Here is a 16,996-nt window from a genome sequence, read left to right on the forward strand (position 1 = left end):
TTTAAGGGTAAAGAGCTTTTCTTTCCAAAGAGCATAAAAATATTTTGGATAGACAGAGGTATGATTGCACAACCTTGCAAATGTGCTAAACGTCATTGTATTTTACACTTTAAAATTATTCTTTATGTCATATGAGTTTTACCTCTGTAAACAAGCAAACAGCAAAAACATTAGTGTAATTTATCTCAACAAGAAAACACTGTGGGGCTCTAATCCAATATATAGCTAATCTGACATCGTGGGCAAATTCTGCTGTGAATTCACCATGTCTTCCACTGTCTTCTGTGGATCTGGCCTGATGATATGTTCTGGGAGACTTTCCACCTCGAGGGCTATGAAATATGCAGTGGGAGAATAGCATAATGCACTAGGTTGTTACAAAAGGAACTATGGCTTTGCCACTACTTCACTACCTTCCATGGCAGAAACCACACTTTTGCACCAACCCAATACCATTTACCCTCCAGCTCCCTCTGTCAATATTTAAGCCTGTGTTTGATCTCGGTGTGGTGTAAGACCTGAAACTAAAGCCTTGACATCTGCTTTGACGTCTGGTGAAACCACCACACCTTCAAAGACTCTAATGCACTTCCTGCCCCACTCTGACTCTGTAAATAGGGCTTCCTAATCAAACAAGCGTCCTTATCCAGGGACTAGACACAGTTCTTTTTCATCCCTGAAAGGAGCCCTTATGCTCCCTGCCAGCCTACACAGTTACACAGAGAAGACAAGTGGTCCTTCCCTGGAAACCAGGGACATTCCTCCCTCTTGAGACTGAGAAGCCTGTCTCCCAGTCTTTGACTGTTCTCTCTGTTCCTGAGTTATAAACTTTCAACCCATTGCTCAAGAGTGGCCTCCTCTGGGATAAAGAACACTGGGATCTCTCATATCACTAATACCCACACTATAAATGAAGGTAGTGTATGCCTCTACAGATGGTAAGGGTGGAAGAACAAGGCCTCATCCCCATGGAGTTCTACATGTTATTGCCAGTGACCAAGGCCTTTATTTTACTCCTTAGAGTGCCTAATGCTGAGCTCTTGAAAAGGCCGTTGCTGGTTTTTCACCTCCCCCACAGGCCCTGAAGAGTTGGCTTAATTGAGACATAATGGGCTCTTTAAAGAACTCCTATTAAGGTACAAGGTAGCAAATGGGTCTATTGCTGAGTGTCACTGTCGTCAAGGGCATCGACTAGTCTCATTTATACTTCCTGGAGACAAGCATTTGCTTGCCAATACCACACAGATTCCTCAATTGTTCTTATTGGCCATAACACCTCAAAGATTCATGCTTTTGACAACTGCCCCACCACGTGGCCCTCTCCCCACTGTTCTAGTACCCACTTCACACTGGAAAGTAGGGAGATTCTCCTACTTTACAGAAGTCTGAATGAGGCAGGAATTCAGCAGAACTGGTTTTGCATGGTCACCAGAGCCTTCTGGGAAAATGACATGTGGTAAAGAAGCCCATCCAAACCTGCCAAAACCAACATGGCAAGGAAAGCGACCTCTGGTTGTGCTTATCACACACTAATGAGTATATATACAGGAGTTTACATGAGTATAATACAGGAACCTCCCTACAGCCCATGACAGTTTACAAATGCCGTGGCTGGCTGCACAGGGATCTTATCCCATACAGTCGAAAAGGGGAAAGAACACTTAGTCCTGGAAAGTGCCCAACTTTTTCTCATAAAATTTAAGAATAAATCACCACTTGTTTAGCATATGATCAAGAAATAATCACAAAAATAGCCAACTAGCTGCCCTCAGGGCTGCTCTACCCATGGAGTAGCCACCCGTTTATTTATTTTTTTACTTTCTTAATAAACCTGCTTTCACTTTACTGTTGGTTCACTCTTTAATTCCTTCATGTGTGAAGCTGAGAACCCGACTTTGGGGTTTTCCCTGTGATATCAGCAAACACCATGGTCTACACTGGGCATCAAAGGGACAATGGTAGTGTAAGGCCTGACATTAAGTTTCAATAAGTAGTATGTGCTGACTTGACATCTGGAACTAGAAAGGCTTGCACAACCTGAGCCCATGTTATCCACCCCCACCACCACCCTGCTCTGCTCATGCAGGTCAAATCCCCCAATTAAACAACCCACCTTATCAGGAAGACTAACTAGCAGTACTTGCCTATTCCAGAATAGCAGCATTTATTACCTGCCAACCCACAGAATTATTTAAACAAGCCAATCACATCTTCCTATGGAAACCAGGGGCACCCCACCCTCCAGCTACTACAAAGCCTGCCTCCCTCCCATCTTGTAAATTCCTGATTTTATCCAAGACTATGCATCAGAATCATCTATAGAAATGTGTAAAACCAGCAGAGCAATTACCCCAAGAGAAGTGATTCCAATGTGAGGGCTCTGGACTGGGCTATGGCTGCCGCATAGTTAGGTCGTGGGTGATTGTGGTGTTCAATCAGGTTGATAACCATTAGTGCACTTCGATAATGCAGCATATCCTGTGCATAGGAATCACCTGGCAATCTTCTTTAAATGCATATTCTAATTCAGCAAGTGGGGGGCGTGGTTTACATCTGAAATTTACAACAAGCTCTCCGTGGCTATTGCTGCTGCAGGTCCAGTTACCAAATTATCCATAGCAAAAATCTAGACCAGTGGCTCTCAGCCTTGAATGGTTTCAGAATCACTGGCAATGTTTAACAATAATTGATACCCAGTCCATACTTTAGATTAATTCATCAGACTTTGTAGACATAAACTCGTGTATCTGCATTTTATCAATGTCTCTAGGAAATTCTGATTGTGTATAACATTTAGAGGTAGTGGTCTCAATGGTTGTTTCTTTTTCTTTTTTTTTTTTTTTTTGAGATGGAGTTTCGCTCTTGTTACCCAGGCTGGAGCGCAATGGTGTGATCTTGGCTCACCGCAACATCCGCCTCCTGGGATCAGGCAATTCTCCTACCTCAGCCTCCCGAGTAGCTGGGATTACAGGCACGTGCCACCATGCCCAGCTAGTTTTTGTATTTTTAGTAGAGACTAAAATTCTCTTTAGCAGAGACTTGACCTCATGATCCACCCGCCTCAGCCTCCCAAAGTGCTGGGATTACAGGCGTGAGCCCCCGTGCCCAGCCAATGGCTGTTTCTTAACCTGTTTTATTTTTCTTTTGTGATCACTGCCCTAAAGAGCCTTTTTAGGGATATATTTTTTTAATTGCTTCTACTGCTCTTCTCACAAAATTTAAACCACTGATACACCTTATGTATTTGTCTACATACTATGGCCCTTTAGAGGAACACGATCCATTGTAATGAATGAATGTTTATCTCCTCCAACAGCCAATCTTTCTCATTGTGGAGAATATTAACCCTATTGAGAACTCATAGCCTAAAATGACAATCTTTGAGCACCATTCAACTCTCTGGTCCTTTGACTATGATCACAGCTATCAAAATCCCCAGGAAATAAGCAAAACAACCTAGAGAGACTCTGATGTGCAGGAAGCAAAACTCTGTTTTCCATGTTGCACTATCTAATGAGGAGGGGCTCTGGGATTCCCCTACAATGTATTATTAATATACCTTCTTTATACCTGCCTGGCATGGAAAGCCCTGTCCTCTGTTAATGCCTCACTTGTGTGTATGTGTGTCAGGGGTGTCTTCCCCCATGGAGTGAGGTTTTGGTGGTGCCATCACAAAAAGATCCCCTGCTCTGACAAATTAATGAGTCTGTAGCCCATGACAGCCAATCAGATACCGCATTTTTGGAATTTGAGTTTTGAGGTCAGAGACAGAAAGAATGGCCAGGTGTGGTCACCCTGTGACACCCCAATAGAACTATCATCGGTGTCTAAATTTTACCTCCTGCAGTCCTTTCTGAGATGAGCCATCCACATTTCCCTTTCCTCAGCTCCTCCTTACCTTCCAAAGGTTTATTTTTTACTTATTAGTGAAAGTGGCTTTGGTCACCTACAACCAAGCAACCTTAATGATATTCTTTATCTGCAATATATAACCCCACAAGATTATGTTCAACCTACATTTTAGTCTTTTTAAAATAGTAATAAAGGAATAGAGCTCACCCCAGTGGGCACTCCAGGCCCAGGGAGGTATCCTCTCACCAACCTTTGCCTCATACATGGCCTGAGTCTGGGTGCTCAGACAGCTGATATCTGATTGAAGGACTAAGTGACTCATATATAAAAGAAAATAACTTCTGCCCATCTGAGTCAGACACGCTATCAAAACTTGCTAAGGCCCAAAACTGAAAAAGACAGAATATTTAAACATTTTCTTCCTCCTTCCCTCTTTTCTAGTTCTCTGGTAACTTTTTCTGCCCACTGTTTCCAGCTTCCTCAAGCTCTTCCCATGAAGTAACACATATGCTAGGCCAGTCCCAACATCATCGCTAAGAGACATTTATCCATTTTCTTTCCCTGTCCTTCCTTCTGTAAGGCAGCAAATAGGCAACCTGAGACTGGAACAAGCTAAGGACTGAAAGGCCAGCCCAAGCCTTAGTCTTACTGCCCTCAGACTCCAGGCTGTGTTTGATAGCAGGGATCCCGGTGCTGAGACACAGACTGGGCCAGTACCATCGATCTCTGGGAAAACTCATGGCTCCTTGCACCTCTTCACCTTCCTGTCATTCTGCCATGACCAGTCCAACCCCTTTCCCCAAAATATACACTTACTATAATTCTCCAAGGATGAGACTAAAAACTGGAAACTGAAAGTCAATGATTGGCCCAAAAGACCAGGTCTTGACCTCTCAGAGCATGCAAAGGTTACAGCGTAGGTAGGAATGCCACCCTCCTCCAGCCTTTTTTTTTTTCTTTCTATCATGTCAAATCTTAAACTGGAAAGCTTCTTCTCAAAGAGTGAAAAAGATCAATCATCTTTTTATTTCTTTTTCAGCCAGATCTGTGTCTACTTTTGGCTTAGCTCACTTGGTGCCAGACATTGCGGTAAGTTTCTCTTTCTGTAGGTTTCATTTCTTCTGCCTGATGGGTCCTCTCTGGTTTGACCACTGGAGGTAAAATCTGAGGTTTTGTTACAGGAAGAGAAATAAGTTACAGGAAAGGGGTCTTGATCCAGACCCTAAGAGAGGGTTCTTGGATCTCGCTCAACAAAGAATTCAGGGCAAGTCATCAGCACAAAGCAAAACCAAGTTTATTAGAAAAGTAGAGAAATATAAGAATGGCTACTCCATAGACAGAGCAGCCCTCAGAATGGCTGGTTGCCTGTTTCTGTGGTTATTTCTTCATTATAGGCAAAACAAGGGGTGGATTATTCATGCCTCCCATTTTTAGACCATTCAGCATAACTTCCTAACATTATCATGGCATTTGTAAACTGTCATGGTACTGATGGAAATGTAGATCTCTGAGGATGGCTAGAGATCACTCTTGTGGCCATGTTGGTTTGGGTGGGTTTGGGCCGGCTTCTTTACTGCAAACATGTCAGCTAGGCCTTTATGACTTGTGTCTTGTGTTGACCTCCTGTCTCATCCTGTGACTTAGAATGCCTTAACTATCTGGGAATGCAGCCCCGTAGGTTTCAGCTTCATTTTACGCAGTGGCTATTCAGGATGGGGTTGTTCTGGTTCACATGCCTCTGACATTTGTCCCCTCCCTTTAATAAAAGAACTCTTAATCCCAACGGTTGCAGAGAGATGAAGATCCATCTTCTGTAACTTCCTCAGGCTGAATAGTAGCAATGACATTCCAACCTAACTATTTGGTCTCTTGTGTTCAGGGTAGAGAGAAGCTCAATCAGAAAGCATCAGTATGGTGAGGGCCATCCATGACTCTTGAGTTTTAACTAGAGATGATATCTGGAAGATTAATAAATGTTTAGTTTAAGAAAACTTTCTGTAAGCTTGCTCTGTATTTCTACACAAAGAGTATAACAGCAACATATCCCATGAGAATAAAGCAAAGGTATTCCAAGTAAACTTAATTGGAAGGCTTTTCATGAACTGGTGAGCTGTTGGAACTAAGCTGGTGTTGAAATATATACCAATAGCACATCTATATAAACTCAGCCCAAAGAAAACCAAACACCATTTTATAATAACCAATTTGGCAATCCTTTCTATATTATTTTTGTACCAAATAAGCCAAATTTCACCTTTACATTAATGTACTATTAATGTTAAACTCAATTTTTAATAAAACTTTATAGACATATTTACCCAATTTTAACGTTTAACCATAAGGTAATGTACTTTTTTTTTTGAGGCAGAGTCTCACTCTGTCACCCAGGCTGCAGTGCAATGGCGTGATCTCAGCTCACTGCAACCTCCACCTTCTAGGTGCAAGTGATTCTCCTGCTTCAGCCTCCCAAGTAGCTAAGATTACAGGTGCTCACAACCACATCCATCTAATTTTGTATTTTTGATAGAGACAGGGTTTCATCAATGTTGGTCAGGCTGGTCTCTAACTCCTGACCTCAGGTGATCCACCCTCCTCAGCCTCACAAAATGCTAAGATTACTGGCGTGAGCCACTGCACCTGGCCACCATAAGGTAATATTCTTATAAACCTTTTATAACTGTTTACGTTTTTTCGTGAAAGAGCAGATCAGTGCTCTAAGAAAAACCTGTTGTGCTTCTATTCCAATGTTTAATTTATGAACTGAATTAATACCCTTTTAACTTTAGCCAATATATTTACACACAAAATCTCTGATAACTAATTTCTATAAACATTCCACAACTTGTTTAAACCTCTAGATTTTCTTTCTTACTTAAAACAATTTTTTAACACTTTAGGTATAAAAAAAAAAAAACCCACATTTCCATGACTTCTTATAATCATTTACCAAAAACGCATTTTACTTTTATTACATACCTTGCATGTAAAAATGTTTCTTTGGTAGTTTTAATTACATGTTATGTTAACTTTTAACAACTTCTGTTGCTGGTGAAAACATTGGCAAATTTGAGACTTTAATCCTGTAGGAGGTGTGGAGTGTAGCCGAGGACACAGGAGGCAGAAATAAGAGTAAGGGCTGACTCTCCTGCATGCCTCTGACAGTTTGACGTTGAGTGAGGAGAAATGAAAGGCTTTTTAGCCTTTAATTCTAAACTCTAAGCTACCCCTGATCAAGCCACAAATAATTTCTTAGAGCTTAATCTAGATTAGCAAATTTAGTATTGGAGATTGGAACCAAAAGCCACAGTTAATAGTAACATATTATAATACTTTCCTTTGCTATTGTTACTTAGAAGTATGTCTTCCTCTGAAGAACTCATGCAAATGAGAACTCTGTAAAACAAGAAGGAATTTGTTTATTTTGTACCTACTGACTGATCCCACATAACACACAATGACCATATGCTTTTATCATGGAAATGCCTGAAATTAGCAATAGATACTGTTTTGCAGGAAGAAACGTTTCAGTGGGTATGGACTTCTTTCTTTTGTGTGGGTCAGGACATGGAGCAGGGGGATGAGGGAAAAGACACACTGAGAAATCAACTTGAAACCATAAGGAAGGCAACCTGGAAACTAATCTTTTACAGCCACCCAGGTCTGGCTTTTTGGGATATTTTTATATTTCTCTTAGGGACTGACTTGTCTCTAATAAAAATGTACTGAGATGCTGTCAGGACATTGATGTCATGAAGACAAAAGGCAGCTGAGGTTAACCACCATTTTAAAACTTTGTCCTACCTGGAGACCTCAGGAAATTTTGTTGTGCAAATGCAGGACCATTTAGTAGACTGAGAGCCCCTTTCCCACTGGTCTCCGCCCCTAATTTCTCTGCTGAAAAGCAGCTGCTCCCTGGTCCCCCCTCCCACAGGGAGGCCTCTTCACCTGCATTTGTGTCTTCTGCATCCCTGTCAGTCAAAGGGGCCTCCTTGGGTGGGGGCCTTGAAGGTATCAGACAGGCCCTGACTCAGAGTCTGGGGAGGAGAGGGACAGTGGAGAGGAGGAACCAGCAGGACTTCTCTTCCCCACTGCACTGTGCAGGGCTCTGCAGCCTCTCTTGCAGATCTGCCAAGAACTCAGCTGGGGCTGAAGGCAACATCGGTGCAAAGGCTGAAGGAGGAGTAGGGGGCAGGGTAGGGGAGGAAAAGGAATTGCACAGGAGGAAGGGAAGGGACTTTGTCTTCAGAGGCTGTTTTGTTGGCCAATTTGTTGTGGTGCTTTATTACTCCATGGAGTTTTTTTGTGCATCTATGGGGTTTCTTGAGATATTAAAAGTCTGTTTTGACAGAAGATCTATATTTCATTAGGGCTTTCAAAGATCATTGGCAAGAGGCTCTGATTAACAAGAAGGAGAAATACAGGAGGGACAGTCTTACAGGAGTTGCAATCCTGGTTGATTGGAAGGTGAGGATTAGTGAGCTGCACAGCAGTGGTGACTTGGGGCTGCCCAGCTCTAGCTTTCCCTTGGTCCTGCCCAGGCACCTGGTCTTGTCTATGCCATGAAAGAACACACACATGCACACAAACATATACATCACACATGCACACATGCACACAAATACACACACACCATATTCCCTTAGAAACTTCTCCATGTTGGAACAGAAGAAAAGAGAGGGGATTTGCCAAGCAAAATTTATGCATTTATAGAAAATTTGAAAAGATTAAAGAGTATGTATCCCCTTCATCCAGTTTCATTAATGTCAATATCTTACATTACTATAGTATTGTGAAAGGAAAATATCTCAGGCCCCCAAAATCACTATGGAAGACTCCAGCTAGAAACTGCTTAGAGCAAACCTGCCTCCCGTTCTATTCAAAGTCACCCCTCTGCCCACTGAGATAGAAGCATATATCTGATTGCCTCCTTTGGAAAGGCTAATCACACACTCAAGAGAATGTAGCCCTTTGTGTATCACCTAACTGTGACCTGGAAGCCCCCTCCCCACTTCCAGTCTTCCTTCCTTTGCTTCAAGTTGTCCTGCTTTTCCAGATGGAACCAATATACTTCTTACAAATATTGACCGATGTCTCCTGTCTCCCTAAATGTATGAAACCAAGCTGTGCCTGACCACCATGCGCACATGTCGCCAGGAATTCCCGAGGCCATGTCAAGGGCACGTCCTCAACCTTGGCAAAATCAACTTTCTAAATCAACTGAGACCTGTCTCAGAATTTCAGGGTTTACAGGACCTTTGTAAAAGCTAAGAAATTAACAATGGTACAATATTATTAACTAAACCACAAGCTTCCTTCAAATTTCTGCCATGTTTTCACTAACTCTTGTTATTTGTACTTCTTTGCTTCTGGCATTGTCACCTACTCTGAGTCACCTTGTGCCATTTTTTTTGTGTGCCATTCCTACAGTTGGCCATTTCTCCAAGGACCCTCATTTCTTTGTATTGGAAAATGGTATTCAGAAACCAAGATCTGGATGTTGGGTGTGCTCATTGATGCTGGAGTGTTACTGCTTCCAGATCCTCTAAGTGTGTAGAGACAGAAAATACATGCATGTATACCAACCCCCATGTACAGAAGTGTCAACAGCCATGCTAAAATAGTTCCATAACCCCCAAATATCCTGTGTGGCCTATTACAGTAAACCATTTCCCACTCCCTGCACCACTGTCAACCTCTGCTCTGTTTTCCTTTCTTACAGTTCCACCTTTTCCAGATCCTCACACAAATGTAATTGTACAATAATAGTAACTTCAGGAGTGTGGCTTATTTTACTGAGTAAACTCTAATTAGTATGCTTCTATGTTGCTGCATAAATCAGCCACTGCCTCTCTGTGTTGCTGATTAATACTGCATATTACGGGTGCACTAGAATCAGTTCATTTACTCACCTTTTGAAGAACATCTTGTGTATTTTTAGTTTTTGAAATTTATGAATAAAGCTGTTATTAACATTTGTATATGGTTTTTGTGTGAACAAACATTTTCAGTTCCCTTGGTTAATATCCAGGAATGGCAAAAGCTTGGCCCTAAAACTGTGTGTTTAATTTTATAAGAAATTGTCATACTGTCTTCCAAAGTAGCTATGTTATTTTAAATTTCTCACCATTAACGAATGAGGTGTTACCAGCTTTTTAAATTTAAAATGAATGTAGTACATATTTGGTGGTGTCTCATTTTAGTTTTAATTTTCATTTCTCATATGAAAAATGATGTTAAGTATGTTTTATTATGTTCATTTGCTGTTCATTGACATTCTTTCATGAAGTGTCTATTCAGTTGTTTGACTCACTGAAAAACTTGAATTGCCTGTATTTTTATTGTTGAGTTTTAAAAGTTCTTCATGTAAATTTAGATAAAAATTTCTTTATTATATATAGTCTTGGAAAATATTTTATTTTTCTTTAGGTATGTCTTCTTTCTCTTAACAGTGTTTTGTAAGGACCAAAAATTGTGTTTTAATAAAGTCTGATTTTTAATTTATTTATTTTATAAACAATATTTTGGTATTGTCATTTTTAACAGCAAAAGTAACATTATTGATTTGATTTGAACACCTATAACAATGCCTGACAAGTAAGTATTTATACAGTGTAGGAATACATAAATTAATAAAGAAATAAATGAGTGAAAACTCCTGGTGAGACATTTTCAGACAGAGTAAAAACTTGCTGAGCTGACCAGCTCTGCCACTTTGTTCGTGGAAGACCCAGCTCTGTCAGGCTGCTTTGAAGGGCAGCTTCTCAACTTCCACAGGGGCAGAGGGGAGCCCACCTGGGTGGAGATTGGGTGAAGTAACAGGTGCTACCTGTCCTGCCATGGGGGCTTAGGAAATGAAGACCCCAGAATGGGAAAGAAGGCTCATAGCTGCCAAAAGAGCCTGCCTCCCACAGATCTGCAAAACTTGACCAGGAAACCACCAAGAACTGCTTTCTTGAATAGACTACTTATTCATGGTATTAAGAGGTTTATCTGAAACCTTGAAGCAATTTGAGTTCAGCAATAACAGTGCATACAGGATCCACCAAGACAAAGTAAAACCATGCATATCAAAATAGTGCTGAGGTTCTTATGCATACTGGACAACCAGTGCCGGGTAATAGATCCTAGACATTTACGACCTTGAAGGATATGAAGAAAGATGAATTAGCAAGTAAACTCAAAGCTGCCCTTCATCATTTGTTCATGCAGTAAAACATTTCTCAAACAGTCATAATGTGATTATGAAACACAATGGAAACCATTATTGGGTGCAGTTATAATGTATAAATAAGTGTTCTCATTTGGTAGAGTTCTTTTTGAAAATAAAGAAATTCATTCATGTCACATTTAAAGAAAGTTATAAATGGAAACTCAATAAATTAGTTAGAAAACACAAACTTTATGCAGTTCTTCAGTTCTGTTCTCTCCAAAAATAGCAACTGTCCTTCTTCCCCTGGAGAAATCTGAATTAGTCAGCAGCACTAAATATCATCATTGTTGTTATTATTAATTATTGTTCATTGTTTCATAGCCACTGTGTGCTGTCTTGGGTGTTTGAAAGGTCTAGTGAAGACCACATAGGGTTGATAATTGTTCCTGCAAAAAGCAGATAGAGCCAGGACACCTGGGCATGCACACCAACACCTCCACCCACCCACAAACACTTACACAGCATCACATACCAGAGACACAGTGGTATTTGGTCAGAAAGAAAAATCTCAGTGGGCTTGGGACTTCATCATTTTTTTGTTTTTGTTCTTTTCTATTCTATCTTTCTTAACTTAACTTTCTTTCTTTTTCCTTCCTCCCTTCCTCCCTCCCTTCCTTCCCACCTTCCTTCTTTTCTTCCTTTCTCCCTCCCTTCCTACCTTCCTTTTCTCCTTCCTGTGTGAAGACAGGTGCTGGGAGTGGTAGTAAGACATTGGGAAGAAATAAGAGTGAAGAAAAGAAGGATATGGAGAAGGCTGTGGGAGTGCTGACTGGGTGGAGTGTGGAGGATGGAGAAGCCTGGGGGGATAGAGTGTGGAGGATGGAGAAGGAAGGCTGGGGGGCTGGCTGGGTGGAGTGTGGAGAATGGAGAAGGAAGGCTGGGAACAGTGGCTGGGTGAAGTATGGAGGATGGAGAAGGCTGGGGGCACTGGCTGAGTGGGGTGTGGAGGATGGAGAAGGCTGGGGGCACTGGCTGAGTGGAGTGTAGAGGATGGAGAAGGAAGGCTGAGGGCATTGGCTGGGTGGAGTGTGGAGGATGGAGAAGGAAGGCTGGGGGCACTGGCTGGGTGCAGTGTCACGATGTCTTAACTTTCTGCTCTCTCATTTCACCTTCCTGGGACCCCTGGGTAAACCAGTCTCCCAGACATCCCTATCTGAGGCTCTGCTTGTGGAGATCATTCTAAGACTCAGAGGCCTTTCATCTTTGGCTACTGCTGTTCTCTCCCTCTCAGCTGCACAAGTCCCTTTGCCACAGCTGTGGCCGATTCTTCCCAAACCTTCCCAGTCTGTATGGTTATGCCAGTAACCAGCTCTCTTTTGCCATGAAACCCAATGCCTGTAAGTCTTGGTCATCTCATAATACACTTGAACCATTTCATTTCTCCTCAATCAGTTTATAAATTGCAACTGCCATAGCTATGTAAGAGTTCTGAGTTTTGTTACTGAGGTAGGAGGTAGGTAAGACTTGATGCTAGACCAGATTTAAGGCTGGTTAAAACCAGAGAGGTACTGAAAGCTCCTCTACATAAGACACGCCCACCAGCACCAGGACAGTTTGCCACTGCCGTGGCTACATCTGAAAATTTTCATCTCTTACCATGGCAACACTCAGAAGTTACTGTCCATTTTCAAGCTATTTTTGAATAACCCACCCCTTCATTAACACATCATAAAAACTGGGTATAAATATGACTGCAAAAGTGCCCCTAGGCTGCTACTACTCAGCAGCTCTGTTCCAAGGGAGCAGCAGACACAGAGCTGTAACTCTGCCACTGACTCAATAAAGCTGTTTCCACGTGGGCTGCAGTGGCTCAAACTTGTAATCCCAGAACTTTGGGAGGCTGAGGCAGGTGAATCACTTGAAGTCAGGAGTTTGAGACCAGCCTGGCCAAGATGGTGAAATTTCATCTCTACTAAAAATACAAAAATTAGCTGTGTGTGATGATGCATCCCTGTAATCCCAGCTACTCAGGATGCTGAGGCAGAAGAATCACTTGAACCAGGAAGGTGGAGGTTGTAGTGAGCCAAGATTGCACCATTGCATTCCAGGCTGGGTGACAAGAGCAAAACACTGTCCGAAAAAAAGAAAAATAATGCCTGCTAGAGAGATACATCTCCTCTGGTACCTCTAGCAGAATTCTAGTCCTGGGCTTATTTTGGATGGTAGGGTATTAATTACTGCCTCCATTTCAGAACTTATTAGTCTATTTAGGGATTTGACTTCTTTCTCGTTTAGTCTTGAGAGGGTGTATGTGTCCAAGAATTTATCCATTTCTTCTAGATTTTCTAGTTTATTTGTATGGAGTATTTTTACTGTTTATAGTATTTGCTAATGATAGTTTGTATTTCTGTGGGATCAGTGGTGATAGCTCCTTAATCATTTTTTACTGTGTCTATTTGATTCTTCTCCCTTTTCTTCTTTATTAGTTTGGCTAGTGATCTATTTGTTAACCTTTTCAAAAAATCAGCTCCTGGATTCACTGATTTTTTTGGAGTATTTTTTGTGCTCTATCTCCTTCAGTTCTGCTCTGATCTTAGTTATTTTTTTGTCTTTTGCTAGCTTTTGACTTTGTTTTCTCTTGTTTCTTAGTTCTTTTAATTAAGACATTAGGGTGTCAGTTTCAAATCTTTCCTGCTTTTTCCAGTGGACATTTAATCCTATAAATTTTCCTCTAAACACTGCTTTAGCTGTGTTCCAGAGATTCTGGTATGTTGTGTCTTTGTTCTCATTGGTTTCAAAGAACTTACTTGTTTCTGCCTTAATTTCATTATTTACCCAGTTGTTATTCAGGAATAGGTTGTTCTGTTTCCACGTAGTTGTGCAGTTTTGGGTGAGTTTTTTAATCCTGAGTTCTAGTTTGATTGCACTGTGGTGTGAGACTGTTATGATTTCCATTTTTTTGCATTTGCTGAGGAGTGTCTTATTTACAATTAGGTGGTAAATTTTAGAATAATCGTGATGTGGTGATGAGAAGAATGTTTATTCTGTTGATTTGGTGTGAAGAGTTCTGTAGATGTCTATTAGGTCTACTCGGTCCAGAACTGAGTTCAAGTCATGAATAACCTTGCTAATTTTCTGTCTCATGGATCTGTCTAATATTGACACAGTGGGGTGTTAAAGTCTCCTATTATTATCATGTGGGAGTCTAAGTCTCTTTGTAGGTCTCTAAGAACTTGCCTTATGAAGCTGGGTGCTCCTGTATTAGGTACATATATATTGAGGATAGTTAGCTCTTCTTATTGTGCTGATTCCTTTATCATTATGTAATGCCCTTCTTTGTCTTTTTTGTTCCTTGTTGGTTTAAAGTCTGTTTTTTCAGACACTAGGGTTGCAACCCCTACGTTTTTTGCTTTCCATTTGCTTGGTAAATGTTCCTCCATTCCTTTTTATTATTTTTGCTTTTGAGACAGAGTTTGGCTCTTGTTGCCAGGCTGGAGTGCAATGATGTGATCTTGACTCACTGTAACCTCTGCCTCCTGGGTTCAAGTGATTCTTCTGCCTCAGCCTCCCAAGTAGCTGGGACAACAGGCATGCACCATCATGCCCAGGGAATTTTTTTTTTTTTGTATTTTTGGTTGAGATGGGGTTTCTTTATATTGATCAGGCTGGTCTTGAATTTCCAAACTCAGGTGATCCTTCTGCCTTGAGCCCCCAAAGTGCTCAGATTATAAGCATGAAACGCCGCACCTGGCACCTCCATCCCTTTATTTTGAGCCTATGTTTGTCTTTGCATGTGAGATCAGTCTTCTGAATACAGTACATTGATGGGTCTTGACTCTTTATTCAGTTTGAGGCCAGCACTATCCTGATACCAAAATCTGGCAGAGACACAACGAAAAAATAAAATTTCAGGCCAATATCCATGATGAACATTGATGTGAAAATCCCCAATATAATACAGACAAAATGAATCCAGCAGCACATGAAAAAATCTACCACGATCAAGTTGGCTTTATCCCTGGGATGCAAGGCTGGCTATGCAAATCAATCAGCATAATCTATCACATAAACAAAACCAATGACAAAAACCACATGATTATTTCAACAGATGCAGAAAAAAACCTTTGATAAACTTCAACACTCCTTCATGCTAAAAACTCTCAATAAACTAGGTGTTGATGGAATGTATCTCAAAATAATAAGAGCTATGTATGACAAACCCACAGCCAATATCATACTGAATGGGCAAAAGCTGGAAGCATTCTCTTTGAAAACCAGTTAGAGACAAGGATGTCATCTCTCACCACTCCTGTTCAACATAATATTGGAAGTTCTGGCCAGAGGAATCAGGCAAGAGAAAGAAATAAAATGTTTTCAAATAGAAAGGGAGGAACTCAAATGGTCTGTTTGCAGATGACATGATTGTATATTTAGAAAAGCCCATCATCTCAGCCCAAAATCTCCTTAAGCTGATAAGCAACTTCAGCAAAGTCTTAGGATACAACATTAATGTGCAAAGATCACAAGCATTTCTATACAGCAATAAGACAGAGAGCCAAATCATGAGTAAACTCCCATTCACAATTGCTACAAAGAGAATAAAATACCTAAGAATACAACTTACAAGGGATGTGAAGGACTTCAAAAAGAACTACAAACCACTGCTCAAAGAAGTAAGAGAGGCCAGGCGCGATGGCTCAGGCCTGTAATCCCAGCACTTTGGGAGGCTGAGGTGGGTGGATTATGAGGTCAAGAGATCCAGACCATCCTGGTCAACATGGTGAAACCCCATCTCTACTAAAAATACAAAAAATTATCTGGGCATGGTGGCATGTGCCTGTAATCCCAGCTGCTCAGGAGGCTGAGGCAGGAGAATTTCCTGAACCCAGGAGGTGGAAGTTGCGGTGAGCCGAGATCAGGCCATTGTACTCCAGCCTGGGTAATGAGCGACACTCCATCTCAGAAAAACAAAAAGAGAGAGGACACAAACAAATGGAAAATCATTCTATGCTCATGGATAGGGAGAATCAGTATTGTGAAAATGACCATACTTCCCAAAGTAATTTATAGATTCAATGCTATCCCCATCAAGCTACCATTAACTTTCTTCACAGAATTAGAAAATAACTACTTTAAAGTTTATATGAAACCAAAAAAGAACCTGTATAGCCAAGACAATTCTAACCAAAACCAACAAAGCTGGAGGCGTCACACTATCTAACTTCCAACTATACTACAAGGCTACAGTAACCATAAAAGCATACTACTAGCACCAAAACAGAGATATAGACCAAGAGAACAGAACAGAGTCCTTAGAAATAACACCACATCTACAACCATCTGATCTTTGACAAACCTGACAAAAACAAGCAATGAGGAAAAGATTCTCTGTTTAATAAATGGCATTCGGGAAACTGGCTAGCCATATGCAGAGAACTGAAACTGGACCCCTTCTTTACATCTTATACAAAAATTAACTCAAGATGGATTAAAGACTTAAACATAAGATCTAACACTATAAAAACCCTAGATTAAAATCTAGGCAATATCATTGAGGACATAGGCATGGGCAATGACTTCATAACTAAAACACCAAAAGCAATGGCAACAAAAGCCAAAATTGACAAATGGGATCTGATTAAACTAAAGAGCTTTTGTACAGCAAAAGAAACTATCGTAAGAGTGAATAGGCAGCCTACAGGATGGGAGAAAATTTTTGCAATCTGTCCATCTGACAAAGAACCTACAAGTTTCTACAAGAAACTTTAACAAATTTACAAGAAAAGAATTTGAACAGACACTTATCAAAAGAAGACATTTATGCAGCCAACAAACATATAAAAAAAAACCTCATCATCACTGGTCATTAGAGAAATACAAATCAAAACCACAATTAGATGCCATCTCGTGCCAGTTAGAATAGTGATCATTAAAAAGTCAGGAAAAACTAGATGCTGGAGAAGATGTGGAGAAATGAAAATGCTTTACACTGTT

General features: G+C 40.9%; 1 long non-coding RNA gene across 1 annotated transcript in view; it reads right to left on the reverse strand.

Annotated features, from left to right (window-relative positions):
- Nucleotides 1-5,129: 5,129 nt before the first annotated feature.
- Nucleotides 5,130-16,996, reverse strand: part of LOC144580131 (uncharacterized) — a 160,931-nt gene continuing 149,064 nt past the window's right edge. The window contains exon 4 of the long non-coding RNA XR_013529131.1: nt 5,130-7,245. This is a non-coding gene — a long non-coding RNA (uncharacterized LOC144580131). The remainder of the gene's footprint in view (nt 7,246-16,996) is intronic.

This window comes from Callithrix jacchus, chromosome 18 (genome assembly GCF_049354715.1).
Source record: "Callithrix jacchus isolate 240 chromosome 18, calJac240_pri, whole genome shotgun sequence".
Classification (NCBI taxonomy): Eukaryota; Metazoa; Chordata; class Mammalia; order Primates; family Cebidae; genus Callithrix; species Callithrix jacchus.